The sequence below is a fragment of the Eschrichtius robustus genome, chromosome 15 (assembly GCF_028021215.1).
Source record: "Eschrichtius robustus isolate mEscRob2 chromosome 15, mEscRob2.pri, whole genome shotgun sequence".
In the NCBI taxonomy this organism is placed as follows: Eukaryota; Metazoa; Chordata; class Mammalia; order Artiodactyla; family Eschrichtiidae; genus Eschrichtius; species Eschrichtius robustus.
The window spans coordinates 42,718,020-42,742,594 of NC_090838.1; the positions used below are offsets into that span (position 1 = coordinate 42,718,020).

Sequence of the window (24,575 nt, forward strand, 5' to 3'; positions counted from 1 at the left end):
GGAGAGGTGGCAGTGGCACAGGTGGCATCTAAGGTCTACCTGAAGGTTCTAAGAGATGGGTCACTTGTGCAAAGCTTTGCCTGTGAAAGCCTTAACTTGAATTTAATGTTTCCCATGCACGGTTTAATCACATCTATAGAACTGTTTTTATAGCTTTGAATAAATAAGAGCTTACTACTTGAATATTTAGTCCATTGAGCACTATTGTATACATTTACAATTGTGAACAGATAAATTTGTGTTTTCTGTTGAATGTGGGTCTGAGTTAGCAAAGTGTACTCTCAAAGAAAGAATTCTCTAGGACCTGATTTCATCTTCTCCCGAAGTAGGGCTTATATACACACTGGGGGAAATAAACTTCCAAGTGATAGCAGCAAAACCCAGCTGTTTGTGCAAGTCACACTGCCTTGCATGGGAATTAACAAAAGCTTGCCAGCAAACATGCAAGAGCTGCAATTCTCAGAGCAGAAACGGGCTCCACCCTACATACCACCTTTTGTAAGTACAGGACTTGAAACAGCATGTGGTCAGTGCTCCTTGAGTGTACAAAGGTGTGGAAAGGCACGCATGATCCCCAGTTTTAATGATGGCTCCAGTATTAGAGAGTGGAAGAATCTCCCCTCAGCTTTCTAACAGCCTACTTACTCTCAGCCAGGAAGAAGAGGAAAAAAATAATCATACAATTCAATGAGCCATTTTCCAAATGAAAGATGACTCACTTAAGCAAAACTTTCTGCAGGCGTCACTTCTCAAGGATGCTTAAGAGAAGGGCCCATCAAACCTGTTCTGAGTGCTAAAGCAACGCACAATCTGTATCACCCAGTATGGTGCCTGGCAAATAGTAAGAACGAGGACATAGTTACTAATGAAATTATACACAGCCCGCCCAGTTCAGAACAGTTATCCTGAGCACAGAAGCTCTTAACCACTGGTTTATACAGAGGTCGTTACAAGTATTGATTCAGACTCAAACAGCCCCTTTTAGCACTGTTAGTCTTTTTTTTTTTTTTTAACATCTTTATTGGAGTATAATTGCTTTACAATGGTGTGTTACTTTCTGCTTTATAACAAAGTGAATCAGCTATACATATACATATATCCCCATATCTCCTCCCTCCTGCGTCTCCCTCCCACCCTCCCTATCCCACCTCTCTAGGTGGTCACAAAGCACCGAGCTAATCTCCCTGTGCTATGCAGCTGCTTCCCACTAGCTATCTATTTTACATTTGGTAGTATTTATAAGTCCATGCCACTCTCTCACTTTGTCAGCACTGTTAGTCTTAATCCAACTGAATTATTTTACAAAGTAAGCCAAAAACATAAACTCAGGTAAATTAAAAATAGGTAAAAGAGCATACAAATCCTCAAGAAACAACAATTCTTTGGCCTGCCTATCATCTCCATTTGTAAAATTATTCCTTTCCTCCAAGGTTCACAATGCTTAGCCTTCTGATGATGTAAATATACCTCACAGGGTATTAACCTCTGTCAATGGAAATAAAACTGTAATTGATTTGGTTCTGCGATTATTTAACATATAAACATGTGCTCATTGAGAAAAATGATGTCTGGACAACTGACATTGTATTTCTGCCAAATACCAAGCTGATGTTCATAAAATCTTACTGGAGAGCACCCAATGCTAACTATAGGATTTCAAACTGCTGATTTGCAGAGATGAATCATAAGCAATCTACACTGTGTGGGTAATTAGAATTCCCATCCTTATCCATCCTCTGAAAAGAAGCCTAAATTTTTTATTTGGAAGCCACTTTGAAAAGCTTTCATTAATTTAAATTTCAGAACAGATTTCTCCCCATTATGTGTATTCAATTAAAAGCCTATTAAATACAACACCACGATAAGAGTGAACAAATAGCAGGTTTTTCCAAGGCATCCATTTTATTTTATTCCAGGATCCAGAGGCATTGACAATTCAGAGATTGCTGCAACACTTAGAATCTTTTGAAGATGAGAAAGAATCAGTAATAATTTAGTGATTTCTAATCCTCTACGATTTGTTTAAACATGTGAGACAAATGAGTCCGTGTTCCTTAAAACTGCCCACAACTTAAGCAATTTAATAGTTGCTAATTAGATGCATTTAATTCCAATTTAAAAACCATCTTTACTTGGTATGCTCTTCATAGAAATACTATTCAGCTGAATCCTATTATAACTGACATGGTTTATTTATTACACTTCATCTGAGGAAAAAAGTACATACCCAAAAAGCATCGTTATTTAATCTTGGTGTTAATTTACTCATATGCTTCAAAAGTCTAGAGGTTTAGTATTATTTGAAGTTGGTGAAACATATGTAAAGTTTCTTGCCTCTGTCTTTAATATTTGGGGGGAAAATGATTCTGTTAGGGTTTGCAAGATGGCTAAGATTGTGGAACAAAAATAAGAGAAGAGAATAAAATAAGGCTGAGATGGTATAAGTCCCATGATTTTATATATCTATACAGGAGAGGAACAGGTTTTGAGGAAATCACAATGGGAGTTAGACGCGTTAAGCATGTTGAACACAGAAGGCTCCCGGCAAAAACAAATAAAAGAAGACGACAGTGTCACAAGAGTCTACAAATAACTAATCCCTCTCATGTACATCTTGATTTGCAGTCCAGCCTGGCAGCAAAACCTCGGGCTCTCCGTTACCCACTTACAAGCCAGCTTCACATGATAGACTATTATTATTAGCAGCATTACTATGACCATTTCCAGTTATCTTTTCTCTTCTTATCGCTCTCCTGAGGCTGTTACAAGAAGAGATTACCTGAAAAGGGAAGGAAATAAGTACCCAAAAAGGTTAAAGGAAGAAAAACTGCATGTTTTCAGAAAACTTTGTAAGACTGATGAGGTAGGGGAATAAAAAGAATAAAATGATTATATCATGTTCCATGCAGTCTGACAAGGTAATCCCGAAGTGGGAGAATTTTTTTCTCAGCCGCAGATTTCTAGCTGTGTACAGAGTATGACTGACAAGCCACAAACATAAAGTAGTGAAACCGAAAGGAAGCCATTTGGCTGCTCGTTATTTTACCATTTGCTACATTTCAATAAATTCATGATGACAAGTTGAGGGTTAGGGGGAATTCCTAAAGGCATTAATGTACTGGTTTAGTTGAAGAATAAAATAATACTACAGGAAAATAACTGGCTTTGATAAACATATTGAATTCGTGTACCATAAAAGGAAAATGGATAGGTGATTCATTCACTGTTCATTTGAGATTTCTTAAATTATAAAAACAAAAATAGCCTGTTCCCTATAAAAAGACAAAGGCAATGCCATTTGGTGTTTTGATAATCAGGCCTACTTGTGGGATCACTGATCTTCTGATTAGATATTGATCTCACTTCTAAGTGATTTTACTATCACAGTATGCTCCTAGTTCACCTCACATACATACACATTCTCTTATTATTTATTAAAAATAAGTTTATAGCTAATGTTATTATCTTGTACACTTAAACATCTGTTAAAAGGATAAATCTCATGTAAGTATTCTTATCATAGTAAAATAATACTGAAAAAAAAGTTAAATTTGAAGGAGACTAAATTCAATATACTACACTTACTAACACAAAGTGAGAAGGAGAATCGACTGCTTTTTCCCCCCAATCAATTCCTTGCCCTTGAAATGCCACAGTTTTCTATATGTCCTATAAAATGGTATGGAATATGAATTATCTGGAAAATTTCCTCAATTGTCTATTTCACTTTGCAATATGAACACAGCCTGCATTTATAACCATAAATTCAAAGGGAAAAAATGCTTTAAATATATATCAGGCTACTGTAATCTAAGCATATTGTTTTACTGTGGTTCCTTTTTGGGACTGAATATCAGGATGCAGTCCACTATGCCAAAAGCCTCTAGCTTTCCAGAAATTGAAAGCCTTCGCCAACAAATCACAACTGTTTTACCATATGCCTCTTTGTTCTGCCAAGTATTACCAGCCTGTTCTACTTTTAAGCAAATTTCATTATATTATAGCTCAGAGCAATGTTCATTAAAAAGTATTACTGAAAAATGTCAAGTTGTTTTTATACAGAAACTGGAATTTATTTTCTACTGAAAAGTCAGATATTTATTGAACACAAGACATTTTTAAAATATTGATCTCATTTCACAAGTCACTTCAAAATTGTCAGTCTCTATCTTGATTGTGAAGGTTCAGGCCACATAATGATTGTCTGAAGCATTTTCTGTCTTGCACCATTTAACTCTCACTAGTATCTCCCATTGATGCAGATCAACCCTAACCTTTCTGGAATCGACCTTGTCTCAGATCAGTGGAAAATCTCTTCCCTGCTTCTTCACACTCATATTCATCCTCTCCTTGACCAATTTGCTTATTTTTCTGTCTCCCAGCCACAGCCTTCCTGATAACGTCCCAATGCAGTCATATTTTAGGTGACGATAAACTTCATTATAGCCTGTTCACTTTATATAGTATGATACAGTCCAAATAAAACTAACCGAGAAATCTCACCTCCACAACTTCTAGTTATGTGACCCTTAATAAAGTCACTTAATCTTTGGAGTCTTCATTTCCTCATCTATAAAACTGATGACTACTCCCTGCCCTTCCTTTTGGATCCAGTTTGTGAGCACAAAATTTGGTAAGGCATGTTCAGACATTCTGTATCTCATTTACCACAAACCAAACACAAAACCAGAGAGCTTCATTTTGAAGCACCAAGCTCTTTCCTAAGGAACTGTTTCTCTTTCTCTTCAGACGGTAAAACCCACTGGCCGTTAAGAGTCTGTGATCCAGAAATGATAGGATTAATCTTCATTACCTATTGTAACTAGGTTTAGCATTTGATTCTAGATCCAATGAAGACTCATAAAATGTTGGGCTTTAAACCAGGAGAAAAGCAAGATATTCTTGCTTCCTCTGAGGAAAAAGAATGTTTTTAATCCCCTGAGGAAAATCAGATATACTCAAATTGGGCCACATTATATATTTAAGCAAACAATAACAACAATGATAGAAATAATTCAATTGTTCTTAAATCCTAGGCCAAATCAGTCTGTGAAGATTTCTGGGGCTTTCCTAAGCTCTGGAGGGGAGCTGAATCATGCATTGAGGCTGGCTTTATTCTAATATACTACATTTATATGCAGTAAAATCAGGATAAAATGGAAATCAAGGTCACTTTTGATGTGAAAGAAGTGACAAAAAAGTATCGAGAGGGACAGCAAGGAACAGAATGGGGGTGAGATAAGAAAGAACAGGCCTACTTAATTTGCCTTGCTAAATGTTATGAAGAGACTCTGAATTGTGAGCTGGGTATCTGTATAAAACCCGCAAGGCTTTTCTTTGCACTTCCTTTTGCTACAAACTCTTTCCTTCCCATGGGGATCTTTCTCTAGTACTGTCTATCTCCTTAGCAATGAGGGAATGGTGGAGGCTGGCCAAATCATCCATCATGAGTCTGTCACCCCTATTCTCTAGGTATGGCTTCATCTAAAATAAAATTATAAGCATATAACTTCCCATCTCGCAAATACAGGGGTGACAGGGAAGCTCAAAGTAAAGCAGAGTGCATTCTGGATGCCAGTATAGAAATTATGATCATTTAAGCACCGCATTTAAACCGCATTTATTTAGAAAGAGCTCAAACAGAATGACAAGAAAAACACTGACTCTACTAGACAAATAAATACAGTCACTTTCGACATTCTATTAAGAGATATTTATCAAGACCGTGAAAATGTTCATACCCTTTGTCCTATTAGTTCACATCAGGAAATCAACCTAAAGAAACAGTGTTTTCTGCACAAAGGTGTTCATTGCAGGATTATTTAGAAAGGCAAAGCTTTGGAGAAAACCTAAATATCCAACAGTAGTAAAATAGTAAGTCTATTAATAAAGAATAGGCAGTTAATTTTTTTAAAGTTAGTGGAATAGAAAAGTATTCTGATACGTTAAGATCAACATGATCTCAAATTTTTTTGGTTTATATTATACACATAAAAAGATTAGGACATCAAATCAAGATTTAGCAGTGTCGGAATTATAGCTACTTTTTTACTTTCCTCCTTAGAGCATTTTTTGGTTTGTTCCTAATAAAATCTATAAATATTATGTCATTGTAAAGATAATCCATACCTGTTGGGTATTTATGTGTTAAAACTGAAAGCCTAATCTTTAGCTGCAAGTCTGAAAAATGGCTGTGTTTCTGTGGCGAAAGAATGCTTTAAAGAGAAAAAGCACAGCATACTAATATGAGAAAGCCTGTTTGTCTTTAAATGGGATGGTTTTCTCGTGGACACATTGAAGTCAATCTTTTTCCTCCTGAATGACAGGATTTCTGTATTAAAGTGTTAGTATGTGGAGACAAATAGTGCCTCTCAAATGTGCAGAGAAGCATCTTGAGTAACCAACTACAGGATTCCACAAAAATTATGGAACCCTCCTTTCAGGTTCAAGTACGTGAGTTAAGCAGGAACAGTTATAGAATCAGTAAAAAAAGGGGAAGAGAAAAGAAAAAGAGTATGGGCAAGAAATAGTGCAGGAAGAAAAGGAGAGCAAATTGATAATGATTTTGTAACCAGACAGACTGTGGCATGAGCAAATAAAACTAAAGAAATAGAGAATAAGTCTCATCTCTCTAATTACACACAATATATCCCTATTTAAAAAGTTCTCATTAAAGCACTTAATTAAATATTGTTTAGTAATATGAGTAATACCCGAATATGGTACAGTAATACCAGTCAAACCTACCAATTATCTCATCACTAAAATGGTGCCCAAGCATTGACAGTCTTTGATGGGACTAGATTCAAGTATGTTGGATTCTCTTTTCCTTATGCTTCATGTCATTTCATGGCAAAGTTGCAACTTTGATGCTTAGAACTGCCAATGTTTACTTAATGGCTGACTCTCTAGTTACCTAGATTAATTAGCTAAAAGACCAAATCTAGATGCTAACGAAACCTAAAGGACTTATCTAACAGTTAATGCACTGGAATATTATTCATTAAAGAGCAAGAACAAAGGTTGATTATATCTTCCTTCTTATGAGCTATTTTAAAATAACCATTATTCTGGCTTCCCCACCGCCCCCCCCAGAAATGAATTAGGTTGGTGGATTCTTTGTTGCTTCTCTGTTTCACCTTCCAGAGTAATATGGTCTTTTTTTTCCCCCCTTTTGTCCACACTGGTCGTGCAGATCAACTTCATGTCAGAAAATAAAAACTAAAAGAAAAATCACTTTTGAGAGCTCTCACACATCTATTTTCACCAAACTAATCACAAAGCTATGCTTCCAAGACCATCAGGTAATATGAGTGTGGTCTATTCCAGCACGAGGATTCTTTCCAAGGCAGTTTGGAACTAATTTACTAGGGCGACTGGTGAGTCAGGTTTTCATCCCATAAAATGATTATGGCCCAAGGGAACATATGAGAAAACAATGCACAAGGGTTCCTAAGTTATTAATTAGCATGAGGATTATCTTCAAACCAAAAATAAAAAGCAATCATTAATTCTTGGCAACAGCATAAATATGAGAGCAATGGTGTACACAGGCTACTTCTAAACCAGAAAACACTTTTCAATAATTCTCATTAGGGGAGGAGGGACAAATTAGGAGTGTGGGATTAACAGATACAAACTGCTATACATAAGATAGATAAGCAACAAGGATTTACTGTATAGCACAGGGAATTATATTCAATATTTTATATTAACCTATAATGAAATATAATCTGAAAAAAAACCCTGAATCACTACGCTGTACCCCTGAAACTAGCCCAATATTGTAAATCAACTATACTTAAGTAAAAATAGATAAATAGATAAATAAATAAATAAACCTCATTATAAACAAGTCACTATTATTAGTGAAATATTGGGGTTAAATCACACATTGCCCATGTATGTATATTTCAAGATAAGAATGAATACCACTCATACAAATCCTTCTTTGTTTGCCTGTTTAATTAAGAGTAGAATTTGTAAATCTTACGGTGCATTGCATGCAATGTCTTGCTGACTAGTCAGAAGCGGAGCTGATGGGAGCCTGGAGCTCAGAGACTTCCTGAGCTCTGAGGTTCCACGTTTTGGGATGTGTTCTACATATGGAGTATGTCTTCTCAGCCTGGGCATCTAGGTAACTTACATATGTCAAGAACACTGGCAAAAAACAAGAGGCACTGGATTAGGAGCCAGTCACCAATTCTGCCACCATCTTGGCATATGATTCAGGAAATACCAATCAGTCTGCATCTCAGCTACTGAATCTATCAGATAAGATAAGCAAACAGTTGGGAAGAATTCAGTGAGACTGCACAAGAAAGTTCATTGAAAATAATACATGTTGTGAAAGTGCAAGACAGTTATGAAAGGGCTAATATGTCAGGAACATCATAAGCTTCAGAATAATCCCTTATGGTCTATTTTTGCTTCAGTTAAGGAGATGAGGGTAAATATGCTTATGCAATTTCATTCTGTGGATAGCAAAGATGGGGCCACCATGGCCAAGAGTTTAGTTAATTAATCTGGAACCTTCCCTGACCAGTGTTGAGCACTATCAATCTAAATGACCTGTGTTTTCATTTACTTAGTGAACAACTGATAAAGGTCATCAGAGTGAAGATCACTCACATAGCATATCCAGCACCACCAGTTAATTGAAGGAAAGGTATTCTCCACTTATCAAGTCTCAGGAAGCTGCCTCTAGGAGAATTACAGCTTTGGCACAAGCAGATCATAGACTCAGTTTACGCTTCAGGAAACTCTATTTAGTGGTGACTGCACATAGGTCATTTTAAAAAATCTCCCCGCACACAGCCTGATCCTGTACTACTCAAACACGTCAATTGTTATGATTCAATATTCTTCAAAGGCCTCATGCTGATGTTCAATATTCCACTGGGAGCTTGGAAAATGGATCTGTCCCTTCATTGAGTTATTAGACAAGTTTCAACACATCTTTTCATCAGCATGAGAGAGACAAGAGAACCCAGCCTCTGTAAATTCAGAGAAGGGATCTTGTATTTTTCGGCATACGGAAAGGGTGTTAGTCACACATTGTTTGTTTCAACTATAGGCCTCTGCTCAGGCCCCTCTCTTCTCTGTTTCCCTTCCCCCTACCAGTCAAATCTTACCTATTCCCCGGACCTGGACAGAGTCCCATCTCCTTTATGAAGACTCCTCTAACGAGGGGAAGTCTCTCCTCTGCTGGACTGTGAGGCAGCTCTCCCCACTCAAATCACCACTTTTTCTGCAGCTCCTATCTTGTTAAGCCACCATGCCCTCTTATCATACCCACCCTCACCCCTACATCCTGTCTTTAAAAAACATCTCTGAGAATCCCTAAATACGTATCTCAGATCCCACACTTCAAAAAAAAAATCCTGTAACCCATTGTAGCAGTAAGTTTCAATTGTGTGTGCATATGTGGGGGGACTGATGGGCACATCAAATCTCTAAGGCAGGGTGGGTAGGCCAGGTGGGTGGGGCATGTGTGATATGACATGTCCTTCCACGGCTGCCTTACCTGGAGCTGAGATTCTCTGCTCAGAGCCAGTACCTCTATTTATTCACATTGTCCCAGTCTCTGAAACTTCTATCTCACTCAACATCCTCTCAACTGATATTCCCACCTCTGGTCCTATTCTAGTAACCATGACCTCAACCAACCAACTAATTCTCTACCTTGCTTGCTGAGTGATCTTCGAAAATGCAAGCCCGATTCTGTCATATGCCCTTGTTAAGTCCTTCAGTGTCCCTCCATCCACTTTCCGGTAAAGTCCAAACTTCTCAGCAAGATAGTTCTCTACCTTGCTACCACTTCTGTTCTGACCTTTCCTAGCTTTCTAGCCCCTTCTCTCCCCATCCTCTGACCCCTTCCTCCTTTCCTAGCCCAGCTCTTGTCCTGCAGCATTATGTGCACTTCTCTAAATAGCACCAGTCATTTCTTTAGAGCTTTTGCACAAGCTGTTCTTCCTGGCTGGCCCTTGCTCTACCTCGCCTGACTAAATAGGCTACTTAGCTTCTCTTTAAGACCCTTCCCTTCTTTCTTCTCTTTAAGACCCTCTTCCTTATCACTTCCTCCCAGTGGCCTCCTTTGACCTCTGCAGGGCTTTTAGGAGCCCCCCTTCCTTTTGCTTTAGCATTAAATTACCAGGGTCCTTATCACAATGTATCACACGCTAATTACCTGTTTAGCTTCTGTCACCATCTCACATCACACTGGACTATCAGCTCTTTAAGCCAAGGCAGGTGTCTTATTGGTTTTTTTCTTTCTTTTTCTTTTTTTGGTATGCTCAGTGTCTGGCATTGTGTTTGACATTAAGGAATGACTGGATAAATGAGAAGACATTTCAAAAAGCCATGAAAAAGTAAAATGAGTCTGTACAGTATAATGGAATGATTATGAAACTCACACTCAGCAGTTTTTTGAATCTCCATAAATCAAACTACTTTAGGGCCAGCTTATCTAGTTTTATAATAAGATTATTAATATCGGGCTTCCCTGGTGGCGCAGTGGTTGGGAGTCCTCCTGCCAACGAGGGGGACACGAGTTCGAGCCCTGGTCTGGGAGGATCCCACATGCCAAGGAGCAACTGGGCTTGTGTGCCACAACTACTGAGCCTGCACTCTGGAGCCCTCCACGGAGCCCATGCTCTGCAACGGGAGGGGCCACCACGGTGAGAAGCCCGCCCACCGCATCCGGGAGTGGCCCCCCCCCACCCCCCGCCGGCCCCGCTCTCCGCAGCTGGAGAAAGCCCATGCGCGCACCAGCGAGGACCCAGCGCAGTCAAAAATAAATAACTAAAAAAAAAAAAAAAAAATTATTAATATCATTCTCTATCTACTTCTCAAAATTTCTGTGAGACTAGACTAGTTTCTGTCATTAAAAGCTATATGATGTTACTATTAATTAGTCTCAACTGTACTTCATTTCCTGACTGCCCAAAACACTCTCTGGACCATGGATTTTCAACTGCAGGGCCAGAGAGAGCTGGGATCAGGTCTATCCGTTATTTTACAAATAATCACTTCTTATTTAATTTCTCTAGGCCTCAATTTTTCCATCTGTGAAATAACGATGACTACCCTATTGTTTTTTATGGCTACTAAGTGGGATAATACATATAAGATATATAGCTTAATTAATGCCTAACACTAATAAGAGCTTAATTAATGATTCCTCTTCCTCTTCAAATTATTATTATTATTATTATTATTATTATTACAGCGGGTGCCTAAATAATACTTGATGCATTAAAATTAATCAGTTTAAAACTTTTAATATCTAGGAACCAAATTTCTAATTTTGCTTCCCAGCCAAGATGATGTGGAGGGAGAAAAGGAAGGAGTACAGCACAGAAAGATTAGTTTTCCTCCAGCACATGTCAGAGTTCTCCACTTTTGTCTTGTAACTCTGCCATTGAAGGTGATATTTCATCCTATGAAGTTGGTTATGAGATTTCCTATACAGAGTAATGAAAAAGCCTACAACAGCTAGTGACCTGCCTTCCCTGCTGTTCCCTCCACAGAATAATTTTGCCATAAAAAATAAAGGGGACATCTCCTTTTATTGAATTATGACAAATTTTCAATGACTTATTCCTTTTGGAACTTAGGACTGTCTTACTTTCCCCTCCGATGACACTCCCACTGAGATGACATGTGACACATCCCAGGGAAGCATCAGAACCAAAGAGAAGGTTAAGACTGGGCCACATCCATCAGCACTTCCTTTTGCTTTAAGAAGAAACATCACTCCCCATCATCACATCAGTCTGCCTCTCTCTGTTCTAAGGATTCTGTTATTCCACTGCCCAAGAAGTGATTTACAGGCAAAAGCCCATGCAAAGCAGCAGAGATACCAACTATCTCCCTCCCTGCTCCCGCCTTCCCTCCCTTTCATATATATATATACAATATCTATTATGTGCCAGCCACTGAGCAACAAACAAAACCTGCCCCTTCGGAATTATGGGAGAACATGACATAAAGCAAATGTGTTCCTAAAGAATTCCAAGTTGAAAAAATGACAACCAAAGCATACTTTAAATGCACCAATAAAACATGATCTCTACAGCTGAGTTTTAAAAACAATATTGTCTTTGGAGGCTAGCAATCCTTTAGCAACTTAGCTCTAGCTACAGAAAAGGTGAAAATTATCAACACGCATTGAACATTTATTATGTACCAGAAACTCTGCTATGCCCTTTTCAGGTATCCTCACGTGACTGTCACACATACACAAAAATGCCTATGTGGTAGTATGCTTATCATTATAAACATTTTACAGATGAGGAAACAGATTCAGAGCAGTGAACACTAAGCTCAAAGTCATACTGTTAGTAGACGGCCTTGAGCCTACAGGCATCCAGGCTGTAGAGCATGTGTGCACAGATAGAGTCTATGACACATTGTCTGCAAAGGTGCTTCAGAAAAACATTAAAGGAGTGAATAAATGAGTGTCATGAATCTGAAAATCAAACCACATCAACACCACTCAGGATCACTAAATTGCCAAAATGTTCAAGAGCTTGATTTGTTGTATTCATAACTTTTCACTATATGATGGAAATAAGTCCCTCATCTCCCAAGAGTAGCATACCTGTAACACTTCCTGCTGAAGATATTAATCATGTATTTATAAATTTGCAGAGAAATTTCCCTCAAAGTTCAATTGTCTATAAGGTGCTATTGTTGTTGTTTAAACAAAGAAGACATCTGGTACTTCCTGTTTCATCTTATCTCAAGTTGACATTCGTGGGGAAAAAAACAGGTATCAGACCAGCTCCTATGAAAACTACTCTGACCAACCAAGAGATAGGTTCTTTCCGTGAAAGCAATTTAACTATCCTGCAGGACATCTGAAGCACAATACTTAATTTGAGGGGGAAAAATTGCTTTCTTTCCTTCTCCCATTCTAGTAGACTTTACCAGGTTTTCCTGTGTCCATCACACTAATTGTTCACTTTAAAACAGAGACAACCTAAACTTTCTGGAATGTAACATAACTGTCCTAGGTTAGCCATGAGGAAATGTAGCCTTAGAAGGAGAGAGAGAAGGTAAGGGAACTCCTCTCAGACATAATGAAGACAAGACCAAGTTGTCACCAGGAAAGGAAAAGTATCACCTCCTAGGTACATGTCTATCTTTTCTCATTTCTCCTTGTTTCCTTGTCATCACCACTCCAGGGAAGGGGGGAGTAGAGGATTTCCAGCCAAACAATGCTTTAGTACCAACTGAAGGATGGTGATTGTAACTGCATTCTGTGTCCTATATGCCAGTTCGAGGGAGGGGAGGACTGAGGAGAATGCATATAGGACACTGAATGATGATGCTTCTACATACATCGACAGAACCAACTGGAAGATCCGCATATCCAGAATAGCAAGGCACTTGCACAGTATTTCAGTCATGTTTCTTGTAAGAATCTCATAAAAATCTGAGTATCAGAGTGGAGGGGTTAGGAGGAGGGAAGCAGGTGAAAACAATAATAAAAACAGTGAGCCAGAATGTTTTAAGCTTTCAGAAGCTCAACAGAGCAGAAGCTATTGTGAGATAGGAATGGAAAGGTACTGACAGATAAATTGACGTATACCAGCAATATCTTAAATTAATTCCTTGCCATTGATCACATGAGAAATCAAAGTTAACAGTCTCATGGGTCTTTATACCCAGGGGGAGGAAGGAAATTTTGAATGACCTGGTGTTTTGTATCTGGGCAGATAATTAGACAATTAGAGCTCGTCATGTGCTACAAAGAAGCTCTCGACTATCATGAATCACAGTCATGCTCATTTTAAAAGAAGATTCATAAGAGTGAGCTGCTTTTTAAAGAATATATTGCTTTCATGTTTCTTCCAAGAACCATAGAAATTAGGGAGAACCAGGGAAGAGAGGTTTCTATCCATCAGAAAGAACAGAAATGGGCTTTGACATGCTTGCCTAAGCATCTTCCCCATGATTTATGTGCTGAGGTATTGCTTACATGGATGGGATGGGGTTGGGGTGAGGGAACTGAAATCATGATCTGAGAAGCACCTATATCAGAAGCAACGGAATTGCTTACAAAAAATGCATATCCTAGAAGAAAGAAGAACTACAATCCTGCAGCCTGTGCAACAAAAACCACATTCACAGAAAGATAGACAAGATGAAAAGGCAGAGGGCTATGTAACAGAAGAAGGAACAAGATAAAACCCCAGAAAAACAACTAAATGAAGTGGAGATAGGCAACCTTCCAGAAAAAGAATTCAGAATAATGATAGTGAAGATGATCCAGGACCTCGGAAAAAGAATGGAGGCAAAGATCGAGAAGATGCAAGAAATGTTTAACCAAGATCTAGAAGAATTAAAGAACAAACAAACAGAGATGAACAATACAATAACTGAAATGAAAACTGCACTAGAAGGAATCAATAGCAGAATAACTGAGGCAGAAGAACGGATAAGTGACCTGGAAGACAGAATGGTGAAATTCACTGCTGTGGAACAGAATAAAGAAAAAAGAATGAAAAGAAATGAAGACGGCCTAAGGGACCTCTGGGACAACATTAAATGCAACAAAATTTGCGTATAGGGGTCCCAGAAGGAGAAGAGAGAGAGAAAGGACCTGAGAAAATATTTGAAGAGATTATAGTCGAAAAATTCCCTAAAATGGGAAAGGAAATAGCCACCCAAGTCCAGGAAGCGCACAGAGTCCCATACAGGATAAACCTAAGGAGAAACAAACCAAGACACATAGTAGTCAAATAGGAAAAAAATTAAAGACAAAGAAAAATTATGGAAAGCAGCAAGGGAAAAATGACAAATAACGTACAAGGGAACTCCCATAAGGTTAACAGCTGATTTCTCAGCAGAAACTCTACAAGCCAGCAGGGGGTGGCATGATATACTTAAAGTGATGAAAGGGAAGAACCTACAACCAAGATTACTCTACCCAGCAAGGATCTTATTCAGATTCGATGGAGAAATCAAAAGCTTCACAGACAAGCAAAAGCTAAGAGAATTCAGCGCCACCAAACCAGCTCTAAAACAAATGCTAAAGGAACTTCTCTAAGTGGAAAACACAAGAGAAGAAAACAACCTACAAAAACAAACCCAAAACAATTAAGAAAATGGTAATAGGAACATACATATCAATAATTACCTTAAACGTGAATGGATTAAATGCTCCAACCAAAAGACACAGGCTTGCTGAATGGATACAAAAACAAGACCCATGTATATGCTGTCTACAAGAGACCCACTTCAGACCTAGGGACACATACAGACTGAAAGTGAGGGGATGGAAAAAGATATTCCATGAAAATGGAAATCAAAAGAATGCTGGAGTAGCAATACTCATATCAGATAAAATAGACTTTAAAATAAAGAATGTTACAAGAGACAAGGAAGGACACTACATAATGATCAAGGGATCAATCCAGGAAGAAGATATAACAATTATAAATATATATGCACCCAACATAGGAGCACCTCAATACATAAGACAACTGCTAACAGCAATAAAAGAGGAAATCGACAGTAACACAGTAATAGTGGGGGATTTTAACACCTCACTTACACCAATGGACAGATCATCCAAACAGTAAATTAATAAGGAAACACAAGCTTTAAATGACACCAAAGACCAGGTACATTTAATTGATATTTACAGGACATTCCATCCAAAAACAGCAGATTACAATTTCTTCTCAAGTGCACACGGAACATTCTCCAGTATAGATCACATCTTGGGTCACAAATCAAGCCACAGTAAATTTAAGAAAATTGAAATCATATCAAGCATCATTTCTGAGCACAATGCTATGAGATTAGAAATGAATACAGGGAAAAAAACGTAAAAAACACAAACACATGGAGGCTAAACAATACGTTACTAAATAACCAAGAGATCACTGAAGAAATCAAAGAGGAAATCAAAAAATACCTAGAGAAAAATGACAATGAAAACACGAAAAACCTATGGGATGCAGCAAAAGTAGTTCTAAGAGGGAAGTTTATACCTATACAAGCCTACCTCAAGAAACAAGAAAAATCTCAAATAAACAACCTAACCTTACATCTAAAGTAACTAGAGAAAGAAGAACAAACAAAACCCAAAGTTAGCAGAAGGAAAGAAATCATAAAGATCAGAGCAGAAATACATGAAATAGAAACAAAGAAAACATAGCAAAGATCAATAAATCTAAAAGCTGGTTCTTTGAGAAGATAAACAAAATTGATAAACCATTAGCCAGACTCATCAAGAAAAAGAGGGAGAGGACTCAAATCAATAAAATTAGAAATGAAAAAGGAGAAGTTACAACAGACACCACAGAAATACAAAGCATCCTAAGAGACTACTACAAGCAACTCTATGCCAATAAAACGGACAACCTGGACAAATTCTTAGAAAGGTATAACCTTCCAAGACTGAACCAGGAAGAAACAGAAAATATGAACAGACCAATCACAAGCAATGAAATTGAAACCGTGATTAAAAATCTTCCAACAAACAAAAGTCCAGGACCAGATGGCTTCACAGGTGAATTCTATCAAACATTTAGAGAAGAGCTAACACCCATCCTTCTCAAACTCTTCCAAAACATTGCAGAGGAAGGAACACTCCCAAACTCATTCTATGAGGCCACCATCACCCTGATACCAAAACCAGACAAAGATACTACAAAAAAAGAAAATGACAGACCAATATCACTGATGAATATAGATGCAAAAATCCTCAACAAAATACTAGCAAACAGAATCCAACAACACATTAAAAGGATCATACACCATGATCAAGTGGGATTTATCCCAGGGATGCAAGGATTCTTCAATATACGCAAATCAATCAATGTGATACACATATTAACAAATTGAAGAATAAAAACCATAAGATCATCTCAATAGATGCAGAAAAAGATTTTGACAAAATTCAACACTGATTTATGATAAAAACTCTCCAGAAAGTGGGAACAGAGGGAACCTACCTCAACATAATAAAGGGCATATATGACAAACCCACAGCAAACATCATTCTCAATGGTGGAAAACTGAAACCATTTCCTCTAAGATCAGGAACGAGACAAGGATGTCCACTCTCACCACTATTATTCAACATAATTTTGGAAGTCCTAGCCATGGCAATCAGAGAAGAAAAAGAAATAAAAGGAATACAAATTGGAAAAGAAGAAGTAAAACTGTCACTGTTTGCAGATGACATGATACTATACACAGAGAATCCTAAAACTGCCACCAGAAAACTACTAGAGCTAATCAATGAATTTGGTAAAGTTGCAGGATACAAAATTAATGCAGAGAAATCTCTTGCATTCCTATACACTAATGATGAAAAATCTGAAAGAGGAATTAAGGAAACACTCCCATTTACCACCGCAACAAAAAGAATAAAATACCTAGGAATAAACCTACCTAAGGAGACAAAAGACCTGTATGCAGAAAAGTATAAGACACTGATGAAAGAAATTAAAGATAATACAAACAGATGGAGAGATATACTATGTTCTTGGATTGGAAGAATCAATATTGTGAAAATAACTATACTACCCAAGGCAATCTACAGATTCAATGCAATCCCTATCAAATTACCAATGGCATTTTTTACAGAACTAGAACAGAAAATCTTAAAATTTGTATGGAGACACAAAAGACCCCGAATAGCCAAAGCAGTCTTGAGGGAAAAAAACGGAGCTGGAGGAATCAGACTCCCTGACTTCAGACTATACTGCAAAGCTACAGTAATCAAGACAATATGGTACTGGCACAAAAACAGAAATATAGATCAATGGAACAGGATAGAAAGCCCAGAGATAAACCCATGCACCTATGGTCAACTAATCTATGACAAAGGAGGCAAGGATATACAATGCAGAAAAGACCGTCTCTTCAGTAAGTGGTGCTGGGAAAACTGGACAGCTATATTTAAAAGAATGAAATTGAACACTCCCAACACCATACACAAAAATAAACTCAAAATGGATTCGAGACCTAAATGTAAGACCAGACACTATAAAACTCTTAGAGGAAAACATAGGAAGAACACTCTTTGACATAAATCACAGCAAGATATTTTTTGATCCATCTCCTAGAGTAATGGAAATAAAAACAAAAATAAACAAATGGGACCTAATGAAACTTCAAAGCTTTTGCACAGCAAAGGAAACCATAAACAAGACTAGAAGACAACCCTCAGAATGGGAGAAAATATTTGCAAACGAATCAACGGACAAAGGATTAATCTTAAAAATATATAAATAGCTCATGCAGCTCAATATTAAAAAAACAAACAACCCAATCCAAAAATGGGCAGAAGACCTAAATAGACATTTCTCCAAAGAAGACATACAGATGGCCAAGAGGCACATGAAAAGCTGCTCAACATCACTAATTGTTAGAGAAATGCAAATCAAAACTACAATGAGGTATCTATCACCTCACACCGGTTAGAATGGGTATCATCAGAAAATCTACAAACAACAAATGCTGGAGAGGGTGTGGAGAAAAGGGAACCCTCTTGCACTGTTGGTGGGAATGTAAATTGATACAGCCACTATGGAGAACAGTATGGAGGTTCCCTAAAAAACTAAAAATTGAATTACCATATGATCCAGCAATCCCACTACTGGGCATATATCCAGAGAAAACCATAATTCAAAAAGACACATGCACCCCAATGTTCACTGCAGCACTATTTACAATAGCCAGGTCATGGAAGCAACCTAAATGTCCATCGACAGATGAATGGATAAAGAAGTTGTGGTACATATATACAACGGAATATTACTCAGCCATAAAAAGGAACGAAATTGGGTCATTTGTAGAGACGTGGATGCATCTAGAGACTGTCATATAGAATGAAGTAAGTCAGAAAGAGAAAAACAAATATCGTATGTTAACGCATATATGTGGAACCTAGAAAATGGTACAGATGAGCCGGTTTGCAGAGCAGAAATTGAGACACAGATGTAGAGAACAAATATATGGACACCAAGGGGGGAAGACCGCGGGGGTGGGGGTGTGATGAATTGGGAGATTGGGATTGACATGTATACACTGATGTGTATAAAATGGATGACTAGTAAGAACCTGTTGTATAAAAAAAAAAATTAAATTTTAAAAATAATAGAAAAAAAATGCATATCCTGGCCAATTCTAAAATACTGAATCTCAGAAGAAAGCCCCCCAAATTTTCATTTTTAAAAAGCTCCCTCCCCAGGGATTGGCAGCATCCTTCAGTGAAGCAACTACAGAGGGCAGAAAAATTCACATGGGTAGGTGGGGGGAGTTGGCAAAACAGGGTCACAGGTGTCCTAAGAAACCAAACGAGGCTTCAGGGTTTAATAAAGTTCCACAATACTTGTAGTGTTAATAATGGAGTATGTTGGAATTAATTTCACATGGAATGAAATGACATCAGTATAACATGGTTTGTTGCTGCCTAACCCCACCTATGAACATTTTAAGGGCATTTCTTTTGGATAAACTCCCACCGGTAGATAAACTCCACAAAAACTGGTCACTGTGGTCACCAAATAGGGTCAATTATTGGGACTGCATTGTTTCTCCAGTGTAGATATGCAGATTATAAGGGCTCTCATACTAGGCAGGGTAGAAAGTACAGCATTACTAAACGCTTAGCAATATACTAATAAGTGAAAGTCATAACTGAATGAAACAAACCGTACTTGGAGATTTGTCTAAAGGAATGAACCAACACCTTTATCTATACAAAGCCATTTCTAAGATGGGAAATCCACTGAAAAACATTTAAGTAAAAGTGAAGTTAATGAAATACCTCAAATACGACTAGATGAAACCCTTCTGATTTTGACTATCCTGAGAATTTGGGCAACTACATCAGTTAATTTCAAAGAGCCCCACATGCTAAAGGCAGTAGTCCAGGGAATTTGTTTAGGCCCTACCCAGTCAAACTTGAGAGATGGCACAGCCCTCACAGCCATGGGGAAAAATGCATGGGCATTTTAATAGTATCTACCTTAAATACTAAGTTTACAAATGCCCTAGGTTGTTCAGTTGTATTTATATATATATATTTCTAATGTACTGGTTTAATTGGTTTCATACAATAATACATCTTTATTATCCCACTTAGCATCTTGTACTGTAATCAATGATTTTTACATCTTCTCCCCCAACTAAATTGTAAACTTGACTGCAGAATGAATGAATGAATTTTAAAATCTAAAGTACCTAGTATTTTGGGTAACGTTGTAGCACACATTTTCCAAAAATGCTTACCAAATCAATTTGTCCTTCTAAGTGTTTATTTGGCAGACAGGATTTGTATCAGACAATTCAGTGAACATTAATGTAATGACTACTAGATTTCTGGCACTATGCTAAGGCACTGGGGACAAAAATATGAATAGAAGATAGCTCCTGCTCTTGAGAAGGTCATAGTACAGTAGAGCAGGAAATCTCTGAGTGTATTACAATGCTATGATAAATGTCTTTGCTAAACAACAAATATTCCCTTAAAATGAATAGTTCCTTGAATAATGCATTCAGATTTTCATATGTTGTTTGTTTGAATTTACCTATGCAATGTAATTTACATTATTAATGCATTCTAACTTTGGGCCATACATGTAATACAAATAGGGGAATGTAATTAACATTTGTTTTAATTTAAATATGCCCAAATATATAGCTGCACACTAAAGAAACATTGGAAGAATTCAGATTTATAATTTGTAATTGTGTTAAATTACATCAGGTGTAATTCTGGTTTATAATTTATCATACTTTCATTTGTTGATATAAAGACAAATCATAAAAAACACTAACTGTGTTAATTCTAAACAGGATTTCTGCCCTGAATTTCTGCCCAAGCCTGGGGATTGTGTATTTTCAGAAATGTGCACCCAACTCCTTTTCTCATGAATCTGATGTGGTTCTTTCCCTGATGCAAAAGAAGAAGTGCTGAGACCATTGTTTGGAATTCTCTGCAGTATATTTCTTACCAAGTGTAAGAAGTATGTGAAATGTTCTAATGAAAAGGGCATTGAGCTCAGAGATAAGGAGGTACAAATCTCGGTCGAAAATAGTAACTAATAGAAAAAATAACTAATAGATGAATTCAGACAAGGAGTCAATTTTATTTAGGCTTCTGCTCCTTTTCTTACAACAGAAAAGCCTTTGACTAGGAGGTCTCTAATGTCACTTCTAGCTCTAAGTCTCTAGGATTCAGTGGTGAGTAGGATCACTCAGAGAGTTTACGTGGGAGAGATGGCTGGCTGCAGGTGGGTCACTGACAATCTAGATTGAGACTCACATATTGAGAGCTCACAGCTCCCTCAGCTTCACACCCTTCAGCTGCACCCTCATCCGATTCCCACAATGCATGTGGATTCAGGAATCTCAGCTGGCAAAGCAACAACCACCACAAACAACAACAACACACAACCACAAGTAGCCTGAACTACTTCTGATCTATTCTGAAGACCAGAACTTCTGTTGGAATTTTCAGGACATGGTCTCAGCTATCCAGCTTCCTGTAAAATAAAGCATGTGGCAAGTGTTAACAACTCATGTTTTCCTAAAAACAGGTAGAGAAAAAATGTAAATCGTTCTTTCACATCAACTTATGAGGCTTTGGCAATGCTGGGGGATAAAGCTATGGTTTCTGGGTTCTGCTTTAGAGACGCCCCTTTTCCACACTGCCACTCAGGTATCTATGCTTTAGAGAGCACCAAAGGTATCTCTTCCAATTCTAGAAAGCAGCCCTTAAAATCTGCAGTTAAGCAACAGGCCAAAGGAAGCCTATAGGATCACAGATGGGTCATCCAACTCAATCACAGACATTCCTCTAATCTCCAGCAAGGGAACCTGCTGTCTCTCTAATGCACTAACATCAGTCTCCTGGGACAAAGTCTGGTTTCTCTGGGTGTCTTATTCATAGAAATATTATACATTTTTGTAAACGCAAATGTAGTCAAAAACAATTCACAGAGTGGTGTGTTTAAAAGAGGTGAAGTGAGAAATCACTTTCTCTGTATTTATTTTCCCAAGGTTTCTCACCCCTTTGCAGAATGATATTCCAGCTTTAGAGACATTAAGAAACCAGTAACCAAGGGACACATTGCCTGGAAACAGCCTGATTACAACCAACTCACTCAGCTACGAGGAAATTCTACCTGATCCTTTAGGGCCATTTTTCAAGCCTTATTATAATGATAAAGAAAATTTATACTTTTGTAAAGCCTTCAAAAATTATTGCCATGAAACTCTGAAAAATCTGGGCATCTGCTCTGGGGAAGAAATGGGAAATTAACATGACCATCCAGTGTCAAAATTTGACAGCCTAGACAAAATAAAGAAAAATTAGTTCAGCACCACGCACAGAATTCAGAAATCAAAAGTCCAAATCCAATGCTGAGCAAATAATGTCTGGGAATTGTACTGTCTGCCATGGGGGTTAGAAGCCAAGGCAGCCAGAAGTCACTAATAAAGGGTATTTGTACTCTGCAGCAGTGCTGCTTAACCTGTACTTCCTTGTACATCTACTGCAGAACTTTCAATCAGATGCTGCCATTAACAGCTGCTTTGAAACATATACCAGTTGGTTCTGTCATGCCTGATAGGTGGACAAGAGTTGTCAGGGCAATAACATTATAAAAACATTGCAGAAGTTTAGCAAAATCTAAGAATGTCTATACAATGTTTTAAAATCATTAATGATCGGACTCAGAAAATAGGACCTATCTTTTACTTTACTGGAATAATTTTTTAGTTACATGACTGTGTGTGTGTGTGTGTGTGTGTGTGTGTGTGTGTGTGTATGTGTGTGTGTGTGTGTGGTGTGTGTATATTTATAGATAGACATCTAAATATATAAATAAATGTGTTTTTTTTCTGTCAAGCATAGCAGGATTTATAAGGATGCACCAGGCAATCCTGGCTTCACTAAAAGATTTTTCTTGCTATTGATCCACTCAAAGTTACATTAGACTAGGGTGCATCTCACAGGACAGCTCAGATGTGGCCTGGGACCCATCTTAATATGGGCTTTGCCATTGCTTGAATCCAGAATTAATTTCTAGACACATCTATTACACTCTGGTTGGGCTATCGGGATGCACGTTTCAGCGAAACTCAACTAGCATTGTTTTGAATTAAATTATGTTATCTCAATTGTAGGAAATGAATTCAGTTCCTTCGTTAACTGTAGGTAAATGCTCAATACTTGAGAGCAACAGAGATTTGTGGAGAGTGAAGTTCCTAGCTTAAATTTAGCTATAGTGCTAATGAAAGTAAACAATTTTTACTTTGAAAGGACTATTTCTCAATCCTTCAGATATTTCATGCACATCCACAGCACTCTTAAATATAGCTCCAGGCTAAAGTGTAAGCCCTCTAGAACCTAGCCTTCAGGGACACGTCTTAATTTCATGTGAACCCTTGATACTTATCTCAGCCCTAGCACACAGTGGACACTCATGAAATCTCTGCAGAGCCGAACCAGGCACCAGCATCATCAAAGTAACTGACAATGCAATTTTAGAGCTGACTGAGATAGACATGAAAAGAAAAAGAGGCTATAGATTGCTCTAAAGAGATGTAAGGATGATATTCCATTTTCCTGGAAGGATAATGGTGGGAGATTACATGGGAAAATGAAGAAAATCACCACAAGAAACTTTCTGACGATCTTTAGTTTCCATCTCTACTTCCCATGCCATTCACACTATATGGTATTGTCAGAATGACTCTCCAAAAACACAAAATCCTAATACTACTCAGCTGCTTAAGAATATAATGAACGAATAAATGAATGAATATAATGACCATTGTCCACAAGAAACTTACAATTTGGTTACCTAGATGGAAATAACACATGATGTTTTCAAGAAAATATGACTTGAAAGAAAAGTTCAGTGTGAGCTCAACTGTCAGCAGAAGTTGCCAAGGGATGTGAACCAGGTCTATTCATCTGAATGAATAAAGGTGCAAAGTTAAGCTATTCCCAGTTAGGCAAGAAACATAACCAAAACATAGAGATAAGAATTTGAATAGCACGTTAGGAAAGATACAAAGATACATTGGGAGGTAGATTATTGATAAGAGTAAGAGTTTTGGTTAGAACCTTGGATTGTATGAAGTATTTCTTCCCATTAAGAAAGTATTAAAAAGGATGCTATGAGTTGCCAAGATTGCTCAGTAAAGGGCTATTTGTGGAATAGGCAGCAGTTGGGGTGAACCTAGGGCATTCATTCATTCATTAAGTATTTTTTGAACACCTATTATGTCCTACCCATTGGAGATAAAGCAGTAAACAGAGAGAATCCCTGCCCTGATAAAATTTGTATGGGTGGGGGTGAGGGCACAGATGTTAACAAAATAGACAAGTAAGTAGATAATCAAAGGTCAGCTAGTGATAACTGCTAAAGCAGGGTAAGGATCTCAGAGAATGGGGGTGGGGCAGAGGCTGTATTTTAAAATATTAAAATTTTACCATCCCCCAAAATATCTAGCAGAGATATGAGCATATAATAGATGATAAAGAAATATAGCTGACTGGGGTAATGCCAGCTCACTAAGAATCTTGGGCT

General features: G+C 37.7%; 1 protein-coding gene across 17 annotated transcripts in view; it reads right to left on the reverse strand.

Moving 5' to 3' along the window:
• NRXN1 (neurexin 1) overlaps positions 1-24,575 on the reverse strand; it is a 1,110,559-nt gene that overhangs the window by 822,168 nt on the left and 263,816 nt on the right. The gene's annotated exons all lie outside the window — the stretch shown is intronic.